The sequence below is a fragment of the Phocoena phocoena genome, chromosome 18 (genome assembly GCF_963924675.1).
Source record: "Phocoena phocoena chromosome 18, mPhoPho1.1, whole genome shotgun sequence".
Taxonomy (NCBI): domain Eukaryota; kingdom Metazoa; phylum Chordata; class Mammalia; order Artiodactyla; family Phocoenidae; genus Phocoena; species Phocoena phocoena.
Genome location: NC_089236.1, coordinates 55,338,912 through 55,360,634, shown reverse-complemented (window position 1 = coordinate 55,360,634; position 21,723 = coordinate 55,338,912).

Genomic DNA, 21,723 nt, shown 5'->3' with positions numbered 1-21,723 from the left:
GCTATATTTTTTGGAAAATTTTGAATGTAATTAAGACTCAACCATGTTGCACAACTCATGTAGCAAACAAAGTGAGTGCTACCCACCTTGAGTTGTGCAACATGTTGATGCTAAACTAACTTCATTTTCAGGAAGTAATTTGAAAATAGCTAGCAGTTTCTCCTCAACAAATGTGCATTATAGATGGAAATGTTCTGAAATGTGTATACTCTTACAAATTATGTTTGATATTATTACATTTTAAAGTCCAAATTTCACATTTCAATGAAGCTGTCTAAGCATTTAAAGTTATTAAACGGGAGATATAAGTCTATGTATGCTTTTATTAATAACTTAATGAATTAGAAGAGCTGTGTACTAGGGCACACTGGTGAATATTTGTGTTTGCCTAGACCCCTTCCCTTCGGTAACAGTATCTAAAATATCTTTTGTGGATTCTTACTTCTTTCACTCCATGTGACCTTGCTCCCAGATACAAAGCTGGGCGTAAGACCCAGGCTGTCCAACTGGAACATCCAGACTGCAGTGATTAGTTCAGGCTGGGCATACGATCCAGATTACATGGATTACAGTAATCCCAAGATTGCAGGCAGCCTTTAAACCTGCACAACGGGAGAGACTGCTTTAGCATGGGGCAGTGCTTCTCTAAATGTAGTCCTTGGACCAGCAGGATCATAATGAAATGAATACTTGTGAGATATGCAAATCCTCAGGGTCCAGCCCAGACATATTGAAACAAAAACTCTGGGTGTGAGACCCAGCAATCTACCCATACTGTTTGCATTTTTGCCAACATGACTTTATTCGCTAGGTTCTCTGTGCTTACAATGTTACTACCCTCTTGATGTATGCTTGAGTTTGATCCTTACTTCAAGGAGTGAATTCAAAAGCTTTCTCCTGCATTAAGTCATTCTTGACTGTGTTTATTCATTATCTTCTTTGAATGTAATTTTCACTTTATGTGTGCCTCTTCCAAGCATTTAAAATACCCCAACTTGTGTTATTGTTATTTCTGTGCATATCTCTTTTACCCGATTAGCTTAAAACTACTCAAGGAACAAAAATTATGGATAAGTCTGTAACTTATCCGTAACTGTAACTCCAAACATATGTCTTGATAAATGACTATACAGAGTTAAAAAGACATTAAGGTGGATGGATGAATTAGAAAATCTGAAAAGAACTTTTTTTAGGCACAAACTAATTTGCAATCCTTTTTAAAATCCCAGTCAGTGTTCCTCTCTAATGCTCTTTATAGTTTTATAATTCATAGGACTAGTTAATACATTTAGCTTCTGCTGAAATATATTTTATATGTTTAGGTTATTAAATAATAGAGTTTTAATTTGCTACCCATTTCCCATCAACGGTGAATATATCCCTGGCCTTGGAATATATTCCAAGCTGAAGCAAAAAGAACCTTGGACTAAACTGAGGTTGACTCCAAGAATGAGCTGCTGTATCCATGAGCAAAGCACCTAACCCTCTGTACCTCACTTTTCTCCTCAGTACAATTAACACATCTCTCCAAGATTTAAAATGCTGTGATTTATATTTGTGTTATTTTATAGCTAATGAATAAGGCAAGCAAATACATATGCTGACATTTAGAGTACTGCAGTAGTTGTATCGTTTCCCTAGAACTGGAGATTTCTGGGATTGCATTAAATACTGTAATTGAATTCGTCTAATAATTGAATAAATATCTCAGAGCTGTGGTGGTTAGGATAGATCAAATTACATGGAGCAATTAAGAAAAGATATTGAGTAAGACGTCCTCTTTCCAACACCCAAAATGTTTTTTGCTATAATTAAAATCAATAGGAATCATAGAATAAAAAGTTCTGGAAACCATTAAGTGTGGTTTGTGTAACAAAAATTGCACTCTGTCTGAAATTAGGAAAGGTTCTAGAACACCTTCCTCTGGATGAGGCTGGACCAATCATAATATAAATTTGATTGCATATGTGTTAGTGTATATTAAGATACAAAAAGTATTTAAAAATTAGCTTTTGTATTATAGTTACAGGCGAAAATGTGATATGAACCTTGAATGATGACCCCGGCAAATTAAAAGCCGGAGGTATAAAAAACATGAGAAACCTTTAGAGAAATAATCTAACAATGTCAAATTCCACGAAGGAAAGGCTTAGGAAGCAGCGCTGGGTGGCTGACTGACTATTTGCCTGGAAACATATGTATTGGGTTTAGGAAGAGGGGGGAAAAAAAGAGCTCTGCTTTACTTTTTCCTTTTACATTCATTTATTATGTATTTATAAATGTTTAACACCAATATTGTTCCAAGCACTGAGCTAGGAACTGAGGATACTAAAGTAAAAGATATGGAAAGAAATTCCAGGCGCTTAATAAAGTTAGTATGTTATGGAATGGTTACTTTTTAGAGTTTCTATAGTCTCAAGGTTTGGAAAGTTTGTGGAACTATTAACGCCAAGATTGTGGACTCCAAGTGGCTGCAGTATAAACAAATTATACTGTACTTACAAAGGAATCCTAATTACTTGTTTCTATCACTCAAAGCCATGCCTATTCTCAAAAAAAAAAAAAAAGTAGACAAAATGTGACTCAATAAGCTCAACTCCTCACTTCCCCACTGCCTTTAGAACACCTAGCATGAACTGTAAGGTTCTTTATGATCATGTTCCTGCCTCTTAGCTCAGCCTCCTCTTTTCACACTTCCCCAAATTGCATGCAACAGGCTAGTTACAACAAACTATTTGTAATTTCTCAAATTATTTTATTTTTTATGATTTTATATAAACTGTTCCATTTTTTAAATGCTTTCCTCTCACAAAATTAGAAAATCCCTACTTACCCTTAAAAAGATTCTGGTTAGGGCTTCCCCGGTGGCGCAGTGGTTGAGAGTCTGCCTGCCAATGCAGGGGACGTGGGTTCGTGCCCGGGTCTGGGAGGATCCCACATGCCGCGGAGCGGCTGGGCCCGTGAGCCATGGCCGCTGAGCCTGCGCGTCCGGAGCCTGTGCTCCGCAACGGGAGAGGCCACGCCAGGTGAGAGGCCCACGTACCGGGAAAAAAAAAAAAAAAAAAGATTCTGGTTAGGATAACAATGGAATGAAAGGGAACATCATTATTCTAATAAAGGGTAGAAACAAAAGACTACAGCCAGCATCTTACTTAATGGTGAAATATTACAATCTTTTCTACCCTGAGATTGGCAAAGAGACACTATATGAGATAATTAGCCAGTGCAATAAAGCAAGAAGAAAAAAAAATCTTGTCATTATTCACAGCTAATTGTACATAGAAAATCCAAATAAACCTACAGATAACCTATTAAAATGATTAAGTGAAACTGACAGGGTGAATCAATATGATAAGACAACTGTATTTCTCTATACTGGCGAAAAATCAGAAAATCAGATTGTGAAAAATATCATTTAAAATCATACTTAGACAATAAAGTATCTAATTAGGATCTACTGAACAATATGCTCTATCCCGCCATGGAAAAACAAAATCAACTTTTCTAGAAAAGTTAAAGAAGAGTTAAATAAAAAGATGTACAATGTTCATGAATTAAAGGACTTGATATAAAAATGCCAGTTATTTCCACACTGTTCCATGGAATTAATGCAACCGAAATAATCACAGCAGATTTGTGTGTTTGTGTGAAAACTAACCAGTTCATTTGGTGTGTTCATTCTGAAAATTCATCAAGCTGCACACACAAGGTTTGTGAACTTTTCTACATTTCCATTATGCTTCAGTATTTTACAATCTAAAATACATATATTTCTGAGGAAAAAAAGTATTTTATTTCATTCATAATTTTTCTCTATCAATACTTCTTTTTTTCAAACAACCAAGAACAGGGTTTCAACTTTTTACATCTTTATTGTTGCAGCTTTTAAATAAAGTGTGGAACATAGTCTTTTTTTCAGTCCTGCTCTGAAATCAGATTAGGTGAGATATGCTTTTTTGGCATTTATGAATGAGAAGAGAAGGAACCTATAATATAAACATGTTCTGAAAGGGCCATTGACCTGTTGAAAGCTCATGAGACAGATGTTCCCATTTTATATAATATGCCTTCCATTTTTAAACCTGTTCATCCTATAAATCATCAAATTTAACAACTAAGCGTTTTGCAATCTGATCTCCTGGGAGAATTTTATGCAAATAACTAAGATAATCCCAATTTAAATAGTTAGTCAAAATTTAGCCCAGCTATCAGGTGAGGTTATCTTGTGCTTTGAGATTTAGATCATGTTGGCTCAAGTCCTTATGGCAAGTGTTATGGAATACCCAACGCTCTAGGTAAGTTTTCTGTCAATGTTCTGAGGAATCGTTTTTTCACACTGATTTCCTTCTTCCTTTGGCTCAATTTCTTTAGTGTCTTGAGTGCTGTGACTTCTTTTTTATCTGGTCTGCATTTTCCAATCTCTTTGTTAGCTATATTACATTTGCATACACATAATATGCTCATTTTATTTTTAATGACTAACTGTGATCTCTTGTTAAAATTTGTATTAAGCTTTAAAAAATTGTGTGAATATGTCTCTTTGTTTCTTCCAAAAAGATACTGCGGCTCAATCAGGGTCAGTCAGATAATCAGATTCCCTAAACAATAAAGGCCATGTTACTAACGCGTATTACTGTGCTTTTCATCTCTATTCAGCATTTGTAAGGAGCATTGATAATCACATGAGAAATATTCTCTAAGTATACATTGTCCTCTTCAAAATACCACATTAAGAATGTCATTTATGATTTAGAATGGAAATAATCACCATTTATGATGAGAACAAAACCCCAGTTCCTTTCACATTCAACATCTCATATAATTATCATGTTCACATAAGTAGTGCATTTATCAGAGTTAGAATTCTTTAATCTGCCTTTTAACAGTTATCTCGGGACACTTGGATTCTTAGTTCAGTCTCTAACATAAAATTTATTATGATGAAATATATCAATAATTTGGTTAAAATTCTTTCCAAACACCAAAGAAAAATTTACAAGAACACTCAGGTTAATGGTTGATCTCAAGGTATATATTCTTTCTAAAACTAAATGTCTTTCAGGGTGGTCTCCTCCAGAAAGTAGACAAAGACATCAAAGCTGGCCCATAGTAAAGCTTAACTACCTTCCTTAAAGATGGTGTTTTCTACAAATATTTTAATTTCCTGTTCCATGATTTAAGAATAGTTAAATGAACAAATGTGAAAAAATATTTAAAAGAAGAAAAAGTAAAATCAGTTAAACGGTCAAATGCTCTAGTTGATCTGTTCATATTATTATTTTTCCAAACTTGCCATGTCTGAATTTCTTACCAATTGCATTTAGTATACATGTAGTTAGTAAATGAATCCTGGGGTATAGAAAATATGAGAAAACTCTGAAGTTCACAGAACAATGTGTTCTGGACCTTAAGAACACTTACTTGACCACTTTATAATCTGCCTATGCATACAATGTATTCAACAGACTGCTTATTCTTGCTGGATTCGTCTCAGAAGTGATCTCCTGAGAATGATGTCTTAAAGGAGATCCTTCTGATTCCTCTCACTCTTTCTTCTCTTCCTCTTCCTCCTCCTTCTTCTCTTCCATCTTCTTCACCTTCTTCTTCACTTTTTCTAATCTACTCCAAGATTAGCTGGGATTAGTAATTAGCAGACTTTAACTCCGCTTTCTCAGGCAAGCCTCTAACAAAATACCGTCCGAGAGAACACTGATCAGAATACCCCAAAACCATTCACTCACATTTAGCTATCCATTTATCCCCAGGGTTGACCAAATTTGGATAGGTTTTCCAAGATCTGAGGTTTGGGAAACCCCATAGCATCTACAGAGGAAGCAACATGCAGCTTCAAAACATACAAAGACCCATTGCTTCAGTAAACATTAACCTAGTACAGACTTCATCCAGCTCCATGTAATTGACTGGTTTTAGTCATTTATTCAGTCAAATACTGTCCGAAACCAACAGCAGCAGTGGTAGAAAAACAGCTTTATATTGTTTACACAGACACAATCTATAAGAAAATATGAGTGTGGAAATTTTGAATATAAAGGAATACAAAATTATAGCAAAGAGTAGCAAAAAGAAAGCTGGTAGGGCTTTATTAAAATACAACAAAATTGGCTTTAAGGCACAATCTTTACTTAAAAGGGGGCACATGATAATGACATTTATTCCTATTTCCCAAGAGTATGTAATAATTATAAATGTATTTTCACCTAATATGAATTTAAAATACAGAAGCCAAAATTTAATAAAACTGAAAGAAGAGTTAGACAAATATATAATAATAGTGAAAATTTTTACTTAATACACAGTAGAATACATAAACATAGATGAAGATATATAACTTGTGAACAACATATTTTAAAATATATCCCCTGGAATATATAGAATGCTAACCATAAAAAATACAGTATAGTAATATTTCCAGATATACATGTAAGAAATATTTGCAATATTGACAAAAAATAATGACCAGTGGTAGGCAGTAAAGTGAATCTTAAAAAATGCCGAAAGATTGAAATAATACGGAATTTTCTCTGACTGTAATTCATTATATTTGAAGTAGTACAGCAAAAACATGTTAGAAAATGTCATACTTATTAATGTAAAAGTAGTTTTCTAAATAGCCTACATATTTTAAAAGGTATCATAGTAGAAAATGATAAAGCTTTGAAATAAGTGATGATAAAATAAACCATACCAACAGTTTTCAGTGTATCAAGGCAGTGCTTAGAGGAACACCTGCATTTTTATTTATTTATTTTTAAACATCTTTATTGGAGTATAATTGCTTTACAATGGTGTGTTAGTTTCTGCTTTATAACGAAGTGAATCAGTTATACATATACATATGTCCCCATATCTCTTCCCTCTTGTGTCTCCCTCCCTCCCACACTCCCTATCCCCCCCCACCAGGTGGTCACAAAGCAAGGAGCTAATCTCCCTGTGCTATGCGGCTGCTTCCCACTAGCTATCTATTTTACATCTGGTAGTGTACATATTGTCCATGCCACTCTCTCACGTTGTCCCAGCTTACCCTTCCCCCTCCCCATATCCTCAAGTCCATTCTCTAGTAGGTCTGCGTCTTTATTCCCGTCTTTCCCCTAGGTTCGTCATGACCTTTTTTTTTTTTTTTTTTTTTTTTAAGATTCCTTATATATGTGTTAGCATACGGTATTTGTTTTTCTCTTTCTGACTTCACTCTGTATGACAGACTCCAGGTCCATCCACCTCGCTACAAATAACTCAATTTCGTTTCTTTTTATGGCTGAGTAATATTCCATTGTACATATGGGCCACATCTTCTTTATCCATTCGTCTGTTGATGGACACTTAGGTTGCTTCCATGTCCTGGCTATTGTAAATAGAGCTGCAATAAACATTTTGGTACACGACTCTTTTTGAATTATGGTTTTCTCAGGGTATATGCCCAGTAGTGGGATTGCTGGGTCGTATGGTAGTTCTATTTTAGCTTTTTAAGGAACGTCCATACTGTTCTCCATAGTGGCTGTATCAATTTACATTCCCAGCAACAGTACAAGAGGGTTCCCTTTTCTCCACATCCTCTTCAGCATTTATTGTTTGTAGATTTTTTGATGACGGCCATTCTGACCGGTGTGAGATGATATCTCATTGTAGTTTTGATTTGCATTTCTCTAATGATTAGTGATGTTGAGCATTCTTTCATACGTTTGTTGTCAATCTGTATATCTTCTTTGGAGAAATGTCTATTTAGGTCTTCTGACCATTTTTGGATGGGGTTGTAGGTTTTTTGATATTGAGCTGCATGAGCTGCTTGTAAATTTTGGAGATTAATCCTTTGTCAGTTGCTTCATTTGCAAATATTTTCTCCCATTCTGAGGATTGTCTTTTCGTCTTGTTTATGGTTTCCTTTGCTGTGCAAAAGCTTTTAATTTTCATTAGGTTCCATTTGTTTAGTTTTGTTTTTAATTTCCATTCCTCTAGGAGGTAGGTCAAAAAGGATCTTGCTGTGATTTATGTCATAGAGTGTTCCACCTATGTTTTCCTCTAAGAGTTTGATAGTGTCTGGCCTGACATTTAGGTCTTTAATCCATTTTGAGCTTACTTTTGTGTACGGTGTTACGGAGTGTTCTAATTTCATTCTTTTACATGTAGCTGTCCAGTACTACTTATTGAAGAGGCTGTCTTCCCAGCACTACTTATTGAAGAGGCTGTCTTTTCTCCACTGTATATTCTTGCCTCCTTTATCAAAGATAAGGTGACCATATGTGCGTGGGTCTATCTCTGGGCTTTCTATCCTATTCCATTGATCTGTATTTCTGTTTTTGTGCCAGTACCATACTGTCTTGATCATTGTAGCTTTGTAGTATAGTCTGAAGTCAGGGAGCCTGACTCCTCCAGCTCCGTTTTTCTTTCTCAAGATTTCTTTGGCTATTTGGGGTCTTTTGTGTTTCCATACAAATTGTGGAATTTTTTGTTCTAGTTCTGTGCAAAATGCCAGTGGTAGTTTGATAGGGATTGCATTGAATGTGTAGATTGCTTTGGGTAGTAGAGTCATTTTCACAATGTTGATTCTTCCAATCCAAGAGCATGGTATATCTCTCCATCTATTTGTATCATCTTTAATTTCTTTCATCAGTGTCTTATAATTTTCTGCATACAGGTCTTTTGTCTCCTTAGGTAGGTTTATTCCTAGATATTTTATTCTTTTTGTTGCAATGGTAAATGGGAGTGTTTTCTTGATTTCACTTTCAGATTTTTCATCATTAGTGTATAGGAACGCAAGAGATTTCTGTGCATTAATTTTGTATCCTGCTACTTTACCAAATTCATTGATTACCTCTACTAGTTTTCTGGTATCATCTTTAGGATTCTCTGTGTATAGTATCACGTCATCTGCAAACACTGACAGTTTTACTTCTTTTTTTATTGGCATATAGTTGCTTGTAGTAAGCTCTCATGATCCTTTGTATTTCTGCAGTGTCAGCTGTTACTTCTCCTTTTTCATTTTCAGTTCTATTGATTTGAGTCTCCTCCCTTTTTTTCTTGATGAGTCTGGCTAATGGTTTATCAATTTTGTTTATCTTCTTAAAGAACCAGCTTTTAGTTTTATTGATCTTTGCTATCGTTTCCTACTTTTGTTTTTCATTTATTTCTGATCTGGTCTTTATGATTTCTTTCCTTCTGATAACTTTGGGGTTTTTTTATTCTTCTTTCTCTAATTGCTTTACATGTAAGGTTAGGTTGTGTTTTTTTGAGATGTTTCTTGTTTCTTAAGGTAGGATTGTATTGCTATAAACTTCCCTCGTAGAACTGCTTTTGCTGCATCCCATAAGTTTTGGGTCTTCATGTTTTCATTGTCATTTGTTTCTAGGTATTTTTTGATTTCCTATATGATTTCTTCAGTGATCTGTTGGTTATTTAGTAGTGTATTGTTTAACCTCCATGTGTTTGTATTTTTTACAGATTTTTTTCCTGTAATTGATATCTAGTCTTGTAGTGTTGTGGTTGGAAAACATACGTGATACGATTTCAATTTTGTTAAATTTACCAAGGCTTGATTTGTGACCCAATATATGATCTATCCTGGAGAATGTCCATGAGCACTTGAGAAGAATGGGTATTCTGTTGGTTTTGGATGGAATGACCTGTAAATATCAGTTGAGTCCATCTTGTTTAATGTATCATTTAAAGCTTATGTTTCCTTATTTATTTTCACTGTGGATGATATGTCCATGGGTAAAAATGGGGTGTTAAATTCCCCTAGTATGATAGTGTTACTATTTCCCCTTTTATGGCTCTTAGTATTTGCTGTATGTATTGAGGTGCTCTTATGTTTGGTGCATAATTATTTACAATTGTTATATCTTCTTCTTGGATTGATCCCTTGATCATTATGTAGTATCCTTCTTTGTCTCTTCTAATAGTCTTTATTTTAAAGTCTATTTTGTCTGATATGAAAATTGGTACTCCAGCTTTCTTTTGATTTCCATTTGCATGGAATATCTTTTTCCATCCCCTCACTTTCAGTCTGTATGTGTCCCTAGGTCTGAAGTGGGTCTCTTGTATACAGCATATATACAGGTCTTGTTTTTGTATCCATTCAGCCACTCTATATCTTTTGGTTGGAGCATTTAATCCATTTACGTTTAACGTAATTATCGATATGTATGTTCTTATTACCATTTTCTTAATTGTTTTGGGTTTGATATTACACATCGTTTCCTTCTCTTGTGTTTCCTGCCTGGAGAAGTTCCTTTAGCATTTGTTGTAAAGCTGGTTAGGTGGTGCTGAATTCTCTTAGCTTTTGCTTGTCTGTAAAGGTTTTAATTTCTCTGTCAACTCTGAATGACATCCTTGCTGGGTAGAGTAATCTTGGTTGTAAGTTTTTCCCCTTCACTTTAACTATGTCCTGCCACTCCCTTCTGGCTTGCAGAGTTTCTGCTGAGAGATCAGCTGTTAACCTTATGGGGATTCCCTTGTGTGTTTTTTGTTATTTTTCCCTTGCTGCTTTTAATATTTTTTCTTTGTATTTAATTTTTGATAGTTTGATTAATGTGTATCTTGGCGTGTTTCTCCTTGGATTTATTCTGTATTGGACTCTCTGTGCTTCCTGGACTTGATTAACTATTTCCTTTCCCATATTAGGGAAGTTTTCAACTATAATCTCTTCAAATATTTTCTCAGTCTCTTTCTGTTTCTCTTCTTCTTCTGGAAACCCTATAATTCGAATGTTGGTGTGTTTAATGTTGTCCCAGATGTCTCTGAGACTGTCCTCAGTTCTTTTCATTCTTTTTTCTTTATTCTGCTCTGCAGTAGTTATTTCCACTGTTTTATCTTCCAGGTCACTTATCCATTCTTCTGCCTCAGTTATTCTGCTATTGATCCCTTCTAGAGAATTCTTAATTTCATTTCTTGTGTTGCTCATCACTGTTTGTTCGCTCTTTAGTTCTTCTAGGTCCTTGTTATACGTTTCTTGTATTTTTTCTCCATTCTATTTCCAAGATTTTGAATCATCTTTTCTATCATATTTTGAATTCTTTTTCAGGTAGACTGCCTATTTCCTCTTCATTTGTTTGGTCTGGTGGGTTTTTACTTTGCTCCTTCATCTGCTGTGTGTTTCTCTGTCTTCTCATTTTGCTTAACTTACTGTGTTTGGGGTCTCCTTTTTGCAGGCTGCAGGTTCGTAGTTCCCGTTGTTTTTGGTGTCTGTCCCCAGTGGTTAAGGTTAGTTTAGTGGGTTGTGTAGGCTTCCTGGTGAAGGGGACTACTGCCTGTGTTCTGGTGGATGAGGCTGGATCTTGTCTTTCTGGTGGGCAGGTCCACGTCTGGTGGTGTGTTTTGGGGTGTCTGTAGCCTTATTATGATTTTAGGCAGCCTCTCTGCTAATGAATATTGTTGTGTTCCTGTCTTGCTAGTTGTTTGGCATAGGGTATCCAGCACTTTAGCTTTCTGGTTGTTGAGGGAGTTGGGTCTTGGCATTGTGTTGGAGATCTCTGGGAGATTTTCACCATTTGATATTACATGGAGCTGGGAGGTCTCTTGTGGACCAGTGTCCTGAACTTGGCTCTCCCACCTCAGAGGCACAGCCCTGACACCTGGCAGGAGCACTAAGAGCCTGTCATCCACACAGCTCAGAATAAAAGGGAGAAAGAAAGAAAGAAGAAGGTAAAATAAAATAAAGTAAAATAAAATCATAAAGTTATTAAAATAATGATTTAAAAAAATTTTTTTAAGTAATTTAAAATAAGGAAAGAAACAAGGAAGAGAGCAACCAAGCCAAAAAACAAATCCACCCATCATAACAAGTGGTAAAACTATAATAAATAAAAAATGCATTTTTAAATACATTTACCAGATTAGACAAAAGGCTGACACTAACACTAAGCCCCTGTCTGAATTATTGAATGAACAATAGCATAAAATGAATAATTTAAAAAGGTAATAATATAAGAGCAGAAATTAATAAAATAGAAAATATTACAAAGGTAATCAAGGGAGCAAAAGCTGTGTCTTAGAACATAATAAAATTGATAAATCTCTGGCAAGACTTCTTAGAGAAATGTTTTAAAGAAGTGAAACAAGTCACCAAAAGCCAATACCAGGAAACAGCCATGTAAAAGATGAGAGTATTTTATGCACAAGTATATGCCAACAAATTCGAAATGGACAGATTACTAGAAAAATAGAATGTATAAAACTCATATCAAAGAGAAAAACCTGAATAATCCTGTAAATCCTTCAGTTAATTATTCTGTTTTGTTGTCTAACTCTTCTCTTTAAATTCTTTTGTAACTGTTATGCATTTCTCAGCCATACTGATAAGCAAAATATGTCTGTATCTATAAATAGTTTAAGTAATTTGACATTTAATAAAAAAAAGATAGTAAAGGCTAAAGAAACCCATGGAAAGAATGTAAATGATACCATAATCAACAAAGAAATGACATCATGGGATGCATGTTACACAATATTTTTATTACTATAAATTTATAAACTGTTAGACTTCACATGGAAAACTTACCAGAAAATGCATTAGCCATAAAACTTTGTGTGGTGGCTCTCATGTGAGGGTACCCATCTGTTCCTGAAGCAAAGAAATCCTTAAGAATCCTTTTAAATAATAAGAAAACTTTTCACGACAAATAGGAGTAGTAAATTAAACTCCTTGTAAAGTTCAGATCTTGTAACCTGATTTATCTAAACTCAAGTTATAAATCTACATACTTTATATGAATACATAAGCACGTAGAAGACTGCGTAGGTACAGTCAGTCTTTACTTTGTTATGTGTGTGTTTGTAGTGAGTGGTATTGCTGTATGCATTGGTACAGAAAGAAGAGGGGGAAGAGGGAGTAAATTAAAGAAAAAACAAAACTTTAAAAATAGGCAACCACGTATGACCTAAATCTTGTAAAGTAATAAATGTGTATGAATTAATTTAAAAATAGAATTTGATATACCATATATAGTTAGTGAAAAACAGAGTTTTAAAGTAATTTTTAGATTATAATTATGAATATATAAATAAAAACACCAAATTATCTACATGTGTATATAAGTTTTTTAAGAGCAAGAGGAAAGTTCTGAAGAAATAAACTATTAACACTGGAGTGATCAGAGATTGGAGATTGAAAGGAGAAATCAGATAAAAGACAATTAAACTGCAGGCACCTATGTTTATTTTCTTTTTTTTTAATTTTGCATTTTCTCACTTAATACATTAAAAAATGCACATGTTAATTTAATTTTGTCCTGTTATATTTTCCATGTTAAATGTCATATGAATGATTTTTTTAAAAAGGAATAATATTTAAAATTGGACAGAACTGAATTTGAGTCATGGCCACTTATTAGTTAGTTCTTTGGAAAGTAACTAACAGCTTTGTGTCTAAGTTTCCTCATCAGTATAATGAGCATAAGAGTAGCAACCATATTACATTATACAGGAGTTAAAAGACATGGTATGTGAAAATCATATAAAATAGAACATGGCACCTAGTAATCACTAGTTGGTAGCAAATTTTATTCTCTCTGTATAGAGGAGAAAACCTTTGAAGGTGATTTAATCAATTGGAGTGTTGGAGACAGCCATCACTCTAATTCTCAGACCAGGTTATAGTCAGTTTAAGAAATAAAACAAAAATATCCAATTTATTACAGATAAAACCAGGGTATATAACTTGTCGTGAGAACAAAACAAGGTAAACAAAGGAGACTACCCCTCAGACTTGGGGCAGCCCACCACTGGAAATATTAAGTCTTCATATTTAACACACTTCTTTGGATCATCAGTCTAAATTAAGAAAGAAGCAGTAAAGTGATCAAATCCCATTCAATGGACTTCTGAAAGCTTAATCCACCTTACTGAGAACTGTAGACCAGTTTCGGTACCCATTAACCAAGTAGCTCCATCAACTATCCAACTCCAGTGTAGAAGTGGGGGTGGGACAGAGCCCACAGCGTGTGCTTAGGGAAGATCTTTCCTCAAGAAAACCAGAGTTGAGGAAAGGATGTTCTCTTCTAACACCATCCAGGAGTTTTCAAACATTGTATTAGAGCAACTCTTACCAAAATTAATCTTAAGGCAAATCTCAATACGTAAAACTACTTCACTTTAATGAATGACTCAGGAGGAGAGACTAAAAGTTTACTCTTGGCACAAATCTCAGTACTCAATGCTAATTAATTAATCATAGTTCCCACTTCATTTCTCTTAAAATAATATCTATACTAAAAAAAAAGTTTATAAAATGCAAATAACATTTTTAATTACTGAATTTAATATATTTAGTGTTCCCTTATTTTGCTTTATATATATGTATACATATATATATATATAAATTTATATATATATATAGCAATCTTATTCTGAAAACTGCAGTGAAAGTGCATTCCATTCAAAGTTAACAGACAACACTCTGCTTATTTTTATTACATCACTTATTCCCCAGTAATATTGGCTTTCCAGGCAGAGATTTTGTCATTTATTTTGATGTAATATAACCCATAGTAGAAACTGAACTATTGGGTGTATATGGTTACAATCTTATACATATGTGGAAAAATCATTTTTTCTTTATTTCATACAGCTAAGAATCATCCATTGACTTAATAAAAGGTTTTCAGGGAAAAAGAATACAGCTTCACTAAAGGAAAATTTATAATAGATTTTTTTACTGTTCCATTTTAAAAAAAGAAACTTTTATTTAGTTTAATAGTTTGTAGGTACACAAAATTTATCTCTAAAAGTATTCAAACTCATGCTCAGAATTCTATGATGTACATTCTAATTTATTATGTTACCTTGGTTTCAAATTCACTCTGAGAAAAGCATTATAGGAGCAGGAATATCCTTGTAAGGCCATAAAAATGGATTGTATAAAAATAACTATTTCTAGGGGCTTCCCTTGTGGTGCAGTGGTTGAGAGTCTGCCTGCCGATGCAGGGGACACGGCTTCGTACCCCGGTCCGGGAAGATCCCACATGCCGCGGAGCGGCTGCGCCCGTGAGCCATGGCCGCTGAGCCTGCGCGTCCAGAGCCTGTGCTCCGCAACGGGAGAGGCCAGAACAGTGAGAGGCCCGTGTACCGCCAAAAAAACCCCAAAAAACGATTTCTAGTGGTACATATTCTCAATTTTCACAAGTCAGTAGTTAAAAAGCTATTGGAATTTGATCCAATATATTTTTTTAGGATCAGTATATTGGCTATTTTGGCTTAAAAATCCCATTAAAGTTGGCTGTTGCCATTAGTGGCTGTTTTAGCCCTTGTTGTAAATAAAATCATGCGTGTATGTGGGATGTATATATATGTATATACACGTATGTATTTAGACATACACACACATATATGTATTTTTATATATGTATACACCCAATATGTATATGTGTGTGTGTATATATAGAGAGAGAGAGAGAGAGAAAGAGAGAGAGAGAAAGAGAGAGAGAGAGAGGCACCCTCTGGATGGAAACCTAGGTATCAGTGATGACCAAGAAATTTTGCTTCTTTTGATATTTGACATACACATAGGAAAAGGAAAGCACTGACAGGTGGAACTGCAGATTGATATGTGACTATGATGTGGAAGGGAGAAGTGGGGCTCCAGACAGGACCTGCCATGTAGAGCTCTAAATTTTGGTCTTCATATGTATAAGGATGACAAAGAGAATGGGGAGACAGGTGTCTCCCATTAGCATAAGCAAATGCAGTTATCTGATGATATCACTCAAGCTGTGTTTATATGATAGCATTAAATTTAAAGATTCCATAGAAAATCTATAGTAAAGGCCAAATGTGGCTAAATAGACATGATATTCAAAAATAGGTTATTTGTATAGTTAAGGTGGTAATATCAAATTTCAGACCATTTATTAAAGACCTAAATATAAGACATGATACTGGAAAACTCCTAGAAGGGAACATAGGCAAAACATTCTCTGACGTAAATTGTAGCAATATTTTCTTAGATCAGTCTCCCAAGGCAAAAGAAATAAAAGCAAAAATAAACAAATGATACCTAATCAAATTTAAAAGCTTTTGCACAGCAAAGGAAACCATCAGCAAAATGAAAAAACAACCTATGGACTGGGAAAAATATTTGCAATTGATGTGACTGTCAAGGGGTTAATTTCCAAAATATACAGACCACTCATATATGATTGATTTTCTTGTCTTTATTATTTTATAGTAATTGAGTTAAAAGTTATGCTTTCTTACGTGAAAACATGCTCAACATTGCTAATTATTAGAGAAACGCAAATCAAAACCACAATGAGGTATCACCTCACACTGGTCAAATGGCTATCATCACAAAGTCTTCAAATAATAAATGCTAGAGAGGTGTGGAGAAAAGTGAACCCTCCTATGGTGTTGGTGGAAATGTAAATTGGTTGCAGCAGCTGTGAAAAACAGTATGGCATTTCCTTAAAAAGACTAAAAATAGAGCTACCATTTGATCCAGCAGTCCTGCTCCTGGGCATAAATCTGGAAAAGACGAAAACTCTAATTCAAAAAGATACATGCTCCCCAGTGTTCATAGCAGTATTATTTATAATAGCCAAGATATGGAAGCAAACTAAGTATCCAGCAACAGATGAATGTATAAAGAACATGTGGTATACATACACCATGGAATATTACCCAGCCATAAAAAAGAATGAAATAATGCCATTTGCAGCAACATGATGGACCTAGAGAATATCATACTAAGTGAAGTTTAGTCAGACTGAGAAATACAAATATCATATGATATCACTTATATGTGGAATCTAAAAAATAATACAAATAAATCTGTTTATAAAACAGAAGCAGACTCAGAGACATGAAAACAAAGTTATGGTTACCAAAGGGTAAAAGGGGACCGAGATAAAGTAGGAGTATAAGATTAACAGATACACACTACTATATAGAAAATAGATAAGCAACAAGGATTTACTGTATAACACAGGGAACAATATCTTGTAATAGCCTATAATGAAAATAATCTGAAAAAAATAATATATGTATATATATAACTGAATCACTTTGCTGTACACCTGAAACTAACACATTTTAAATCAACTATACTTCAGTTGAAAAAGAAAGAAATTAAATTTCATGCCATTTAATTTGATCTGAATGAATTATTTGGTTGGTAATGGAATTTATTATTTTTATTGCTAAAAGAAATCATTTCAGGATGAAATGATTTGTGGTGGCTAAATTTAAACTGATATGAACTGAAAAGCAGAATGGAATTTTCTTGTTGTTGATTAAATGTTTCTACATTAAATTGTTTTTTTTTTTTAATTTATTTATGGCTGAGTTGGATCTTTGTTGCTGTGCGTGGGGTTTCTCTAGTTGCGGCGAGCGGGGGCTACTCTGTTGTGGTGCGTGAGCTTCTCATTGCGATGGCTTCTCTTGTTGCAGAGCACGGGCTCTAGGCGTGCAGACTTCAGTAGTTGTGGCACACAGGCTCAGTAGTTGTGGCTTGCAGGCTCTAGAGTGCAGGCTCAGTAGTTGTGGCGCATGGGCGCATGATGCCCAGGAGCAGCATTGCTCTGCAGAATGTGGGATCTTCCTGGACCAGGGCTCGAACCCGTGTCCCCTGCATTGGCAGGCAGATTCTTAACCACTGCGCCACCAGGGAAGCCCTAAGTTGTTTTTAATATTATTTGAATTTCCCTAAAATAATGATATTTTAAAGTTATTGTGTGTTTAACCTTTGGTAAATGACAATTTTTGTTGCATAGTTATCTCTTTGCTCATAGCCACTACTGTGTTTAACACAGAATTAAAAGGAGTAACTGTAGGCAGTAACATTTCTTTCTAGGATATACTGTCCAGCTTCATATAAAGAAATACAATGCAATAATTGACCTTCAATACACTTCCACCTGAAATTCTGAGAGCTTCCATAAAATTCACACGACTCTCTAGATAGTTGTCAACACGGATGCATTTAAACTTAAATTTAAATGGTGTTCTGAAGAAGATAGATATATGCCTAACTCTTCTGTAGGAAGAAGAGGACTCTTCCTCTGCTCATTCTCAAGAGTTCTCTGCCTTGTGCCCTCAGTGGCAGTCACCATTTGGCTGTGCTCAAGAAGAAGGAAGGAATCTTCCCATTGCACTGAGCATATGTGAATAATTTCCTTAAATTCTCAGGGTGAGGGACAGCAAGAGGTTATACTCTAGACATTTCCCTGAAGTTAGTTCTAATCTAATCTTTCCCAGATATGGAACTACATTTAAGGATATGTATGATAATAAAGGCATAATTCTCCATAAGAACAATTAAAATTAACTGCTGCTTAAATGGTTTGATGGAGATTTCCCTGAAAACATCCTTTTTCTCTTCCCTCCTTGTAACTTTGCAATGGTCTGTTAGTCATTATACATATCCCTAAGAAATGTTTAGTCACTGGAAAAATACGGAACATTTTTTCCAAGGTAACAGAGAAAGCTGTTGGGAAACCACACAATACTAAGTGGGCAAAAAGTCTGTGAATGTCAATTGAAAAGAGGCAGCCAAGGTTGAATTTTAGCACACCAGGTTTATCCTATAAATTCCTGCTATAAAATTGCAAGACGTGCAATGACTATTGCAACAGTCAAGACAAAGAGGGAAATGTGGTCAGCTTTGCCACTCATAATGCACATACAGTAAAAAGAGTTCCTCAGAAGAAGAAACTCCTCTCAGGCAGGATGCCTTAGAGAGATTTGTCATTGAGGTCTTCACGAGAAACGCACAGCATAAGTTGGCAAACACGCGCTCATCAGCAGGCTTATTGATGGCCCAGCACACATGCCCTTGAACATCTGTTCTCTTGTCGGGAGAGAATCAGGAGAGTGTCCTTCCTGAAGCTTTATATGCATCACCTGTTACACTCAGGTTGTCCTGAGAAAACAATCTCTTTTTTGGTATTATGGGGGCTCAATCTCAGAGAAATGGCTGAGAGAAATAGCACCAAATTCTTGTTATTATTTTGATGATATAAACTCCAAAGCTTGGTTCTTCAATAATTAACATTTCTCCTGAATATTGTGCTTAGTATTTTGGGGTCATAAAATGCATTTTTTCCACAATGAGTAAACAAATGCTCTGTACTACTTCTGTCTTCCACTGCTACCCTGTTGTGGCCATTACAAGAGGAAATAGAATACAATACAGTTAAATAATCAAATAGGATAAGTTTTTTGAAGAAAATAAAGTGTAAAAAGAAAGGTAAATAATAAAGTGGTAGACAAAGAGGTAATTGAATAAATTAATAGCGTAGAATAAATGTAGCAGAATAGGATTATAAAAAGTAAAAAGCATATAAATTTTCCAAATAGAAGATTTAAAGATATAAAGCACAAAAAGTAAATAATCAAGAAATTCAAAAACTTTGGTATTAAAAAATAATATAAACAATAATTTCTTTGTGGTAACGAATTGAAATAATTTTAAAACACTGAACTACAAAACAAGGTTTGTTCTTAATAAATATTAAAAAAAGGGGAAGTTGGGCTTCCCTGGTGGCGCAGTGGTTGAGAGTCTGCCTGCCGATGCAGGGGACACGGGTTCATGCCCTGGTCCGGGAAGATCCCACATGCGGCGGAGCGGCTGGGCCCGTGAGCCATGACTGCTGAGCCTGCGCGTCCGGAGCCTGTGCTCCGCAACGGGAGAGGCCCCAACAGTGAGAGGCCCACGTACCGCAAAAAAACAAACAAAAAAAAAAAAAAAAAAGGGGGAAGTGAAAAATGAGTCCCTGGTGACATGAATCCCTACAATGTACTAACTCAAGATAGAGTCTCAAGGCAGAACAGTAAGAAACCCTTTTACTCTTCTCACTGAGTTAGTCTCCTGAGCACCTTGTAGACCAAATGAGCCTTCAAAAATATGCAGTTGTTCAACCAAAGAGACAGAGAACTCCTTTTCTATCTGAGCCGCTGGCAAGTTATAACTTGCCATTTTTCAAGGAGCTCTGGCTAACAGTGAATTGTAATTTTTACATTTGGGGAAAAAAATGAAGGAAAAAAGAAAATTAGTACTTTTCATCTTGAGGTGTTTCCTTAATACAAATTATCTTTTTTGCTCATTTGTTGATACAATGTGTCCATAACTCTAATATGCTTGAGTTATGAACAAAGTAACTGATTGTTTAATTGACTTTTTGTTTAGAATATGTCAGGCATTAATCGAACTTTGATCTGAATCCATTTGACTCTTTGAAGGAATTTTCACCCTTTTTATTTTTTTAATTTTATGAGAAGAGGTGTGATTAGATTGAATATTGAATCTCAAATGTTAAAATTATATGAAAGACCTCAGAAATGTTAACTGATTGAGGACATAAACAAGTAGACACTACTACAAATTTAAGAAATTCATCAATTTACACTTTTACACTTAAATATTAGATATAATGTTAAGAAAAATTTACAGACATTTTATGAGTAGCAGATGTGATGGTCCCAGATATCTTTTTACTTCTTAATTCTGGCACGTAATTCTGCATGAATTAAATCTATTGTGATACAGATACGTAATTAAGAAATAAACTAAACTATTTGCATGTATATAAAACTAAGGACAAATAAATAAGTTTCTATAAAATCTGTGTTGGCATTGGAATGTGAAAACAGGCGAGGAATTTGGAGAGCTTTTCCTCAGGTACTGTGGAGATAGAGTGTTTATCTTTGTTGACCGCCCTGCCTCTGACTAATAAGTTTACTGAATGATCTGTGTGCATGTTCTTGCCCTTGTTCAAACAAACAGGCTAGAGCTTGTGGTAACATGATGACCTTACAAGTACAAAATACACACTCCTCGGGCATATTTGAAACATTAACTGTGATAAGCAGAGAGCTCAGCCTTGTGTAATCTGTCAACAAACTAATAAGTTACTTTGGTCAAGGAAGGAGGAACTACCTCCCTGTGACCATCTGCATAGGGAATAGGCTAGTAATTAGGATTCCAACAAAACTGAAGGCTTTGGCAAGATAAGCAAAGGCTTAATACTTAAAGTTAAGATCTAATCCTTTTAGGAACTGATTAAAACACAAAACTTTTTTTTGGCATTCTATCCATAAATATTAAGAGATTACTAAGAAATATGATCAGGCGGCTGGAATGTCCATTTGGAGCCCTACCCTGAATTCAATATAAAGTCCTATTTCTGTTGACATTAAAAGGAGTTCTACTTCTCTAAAGGAACCACACTCAGGTGCTTTCTGGATGATTGAATCAAACCCAAATTTACGTAACTCTCCTGCAAAGGGTTAGTTATTTAAGCACTTTAATGTATATTTTGGCTATGGAACTGGAATAGGAGGCCTGGATTCATATCTTTGTTCTTAAACTTAAGAGCTATTTGACTTAAGGTAGCACCTCTTTCATCAATGGCACCCAACAACCTGTAGCCAATAACCTACCACAGGAACTTGTTGGTTGAGCTGACTAAAAAGGAGGACAGGGCTTCCCTGATGGCGCAGTGGTTGAGAGTCCGCCTGCCGATGCAGGGGATGCGGGTTCGTGTCCCGGTCCAGGAAGATCCCACATGCTGCGGAGCGGCTGGGCCCGTGAGCCATGGCCACTGAGCCTGCGCTTCCGGAGCCTGTGCTCCGCAACGGGAGAGGCCACAACAGTGAGAGGCCCGCGTACCACAAAAAAATAATAATAAATAAATAAATAAAAAGTAAGACAAACTGACTAAGACTTGGTTAGGAGTGATGTGAAACTTCCTACTCACCTGCCCACTATGAAGTGTTGGC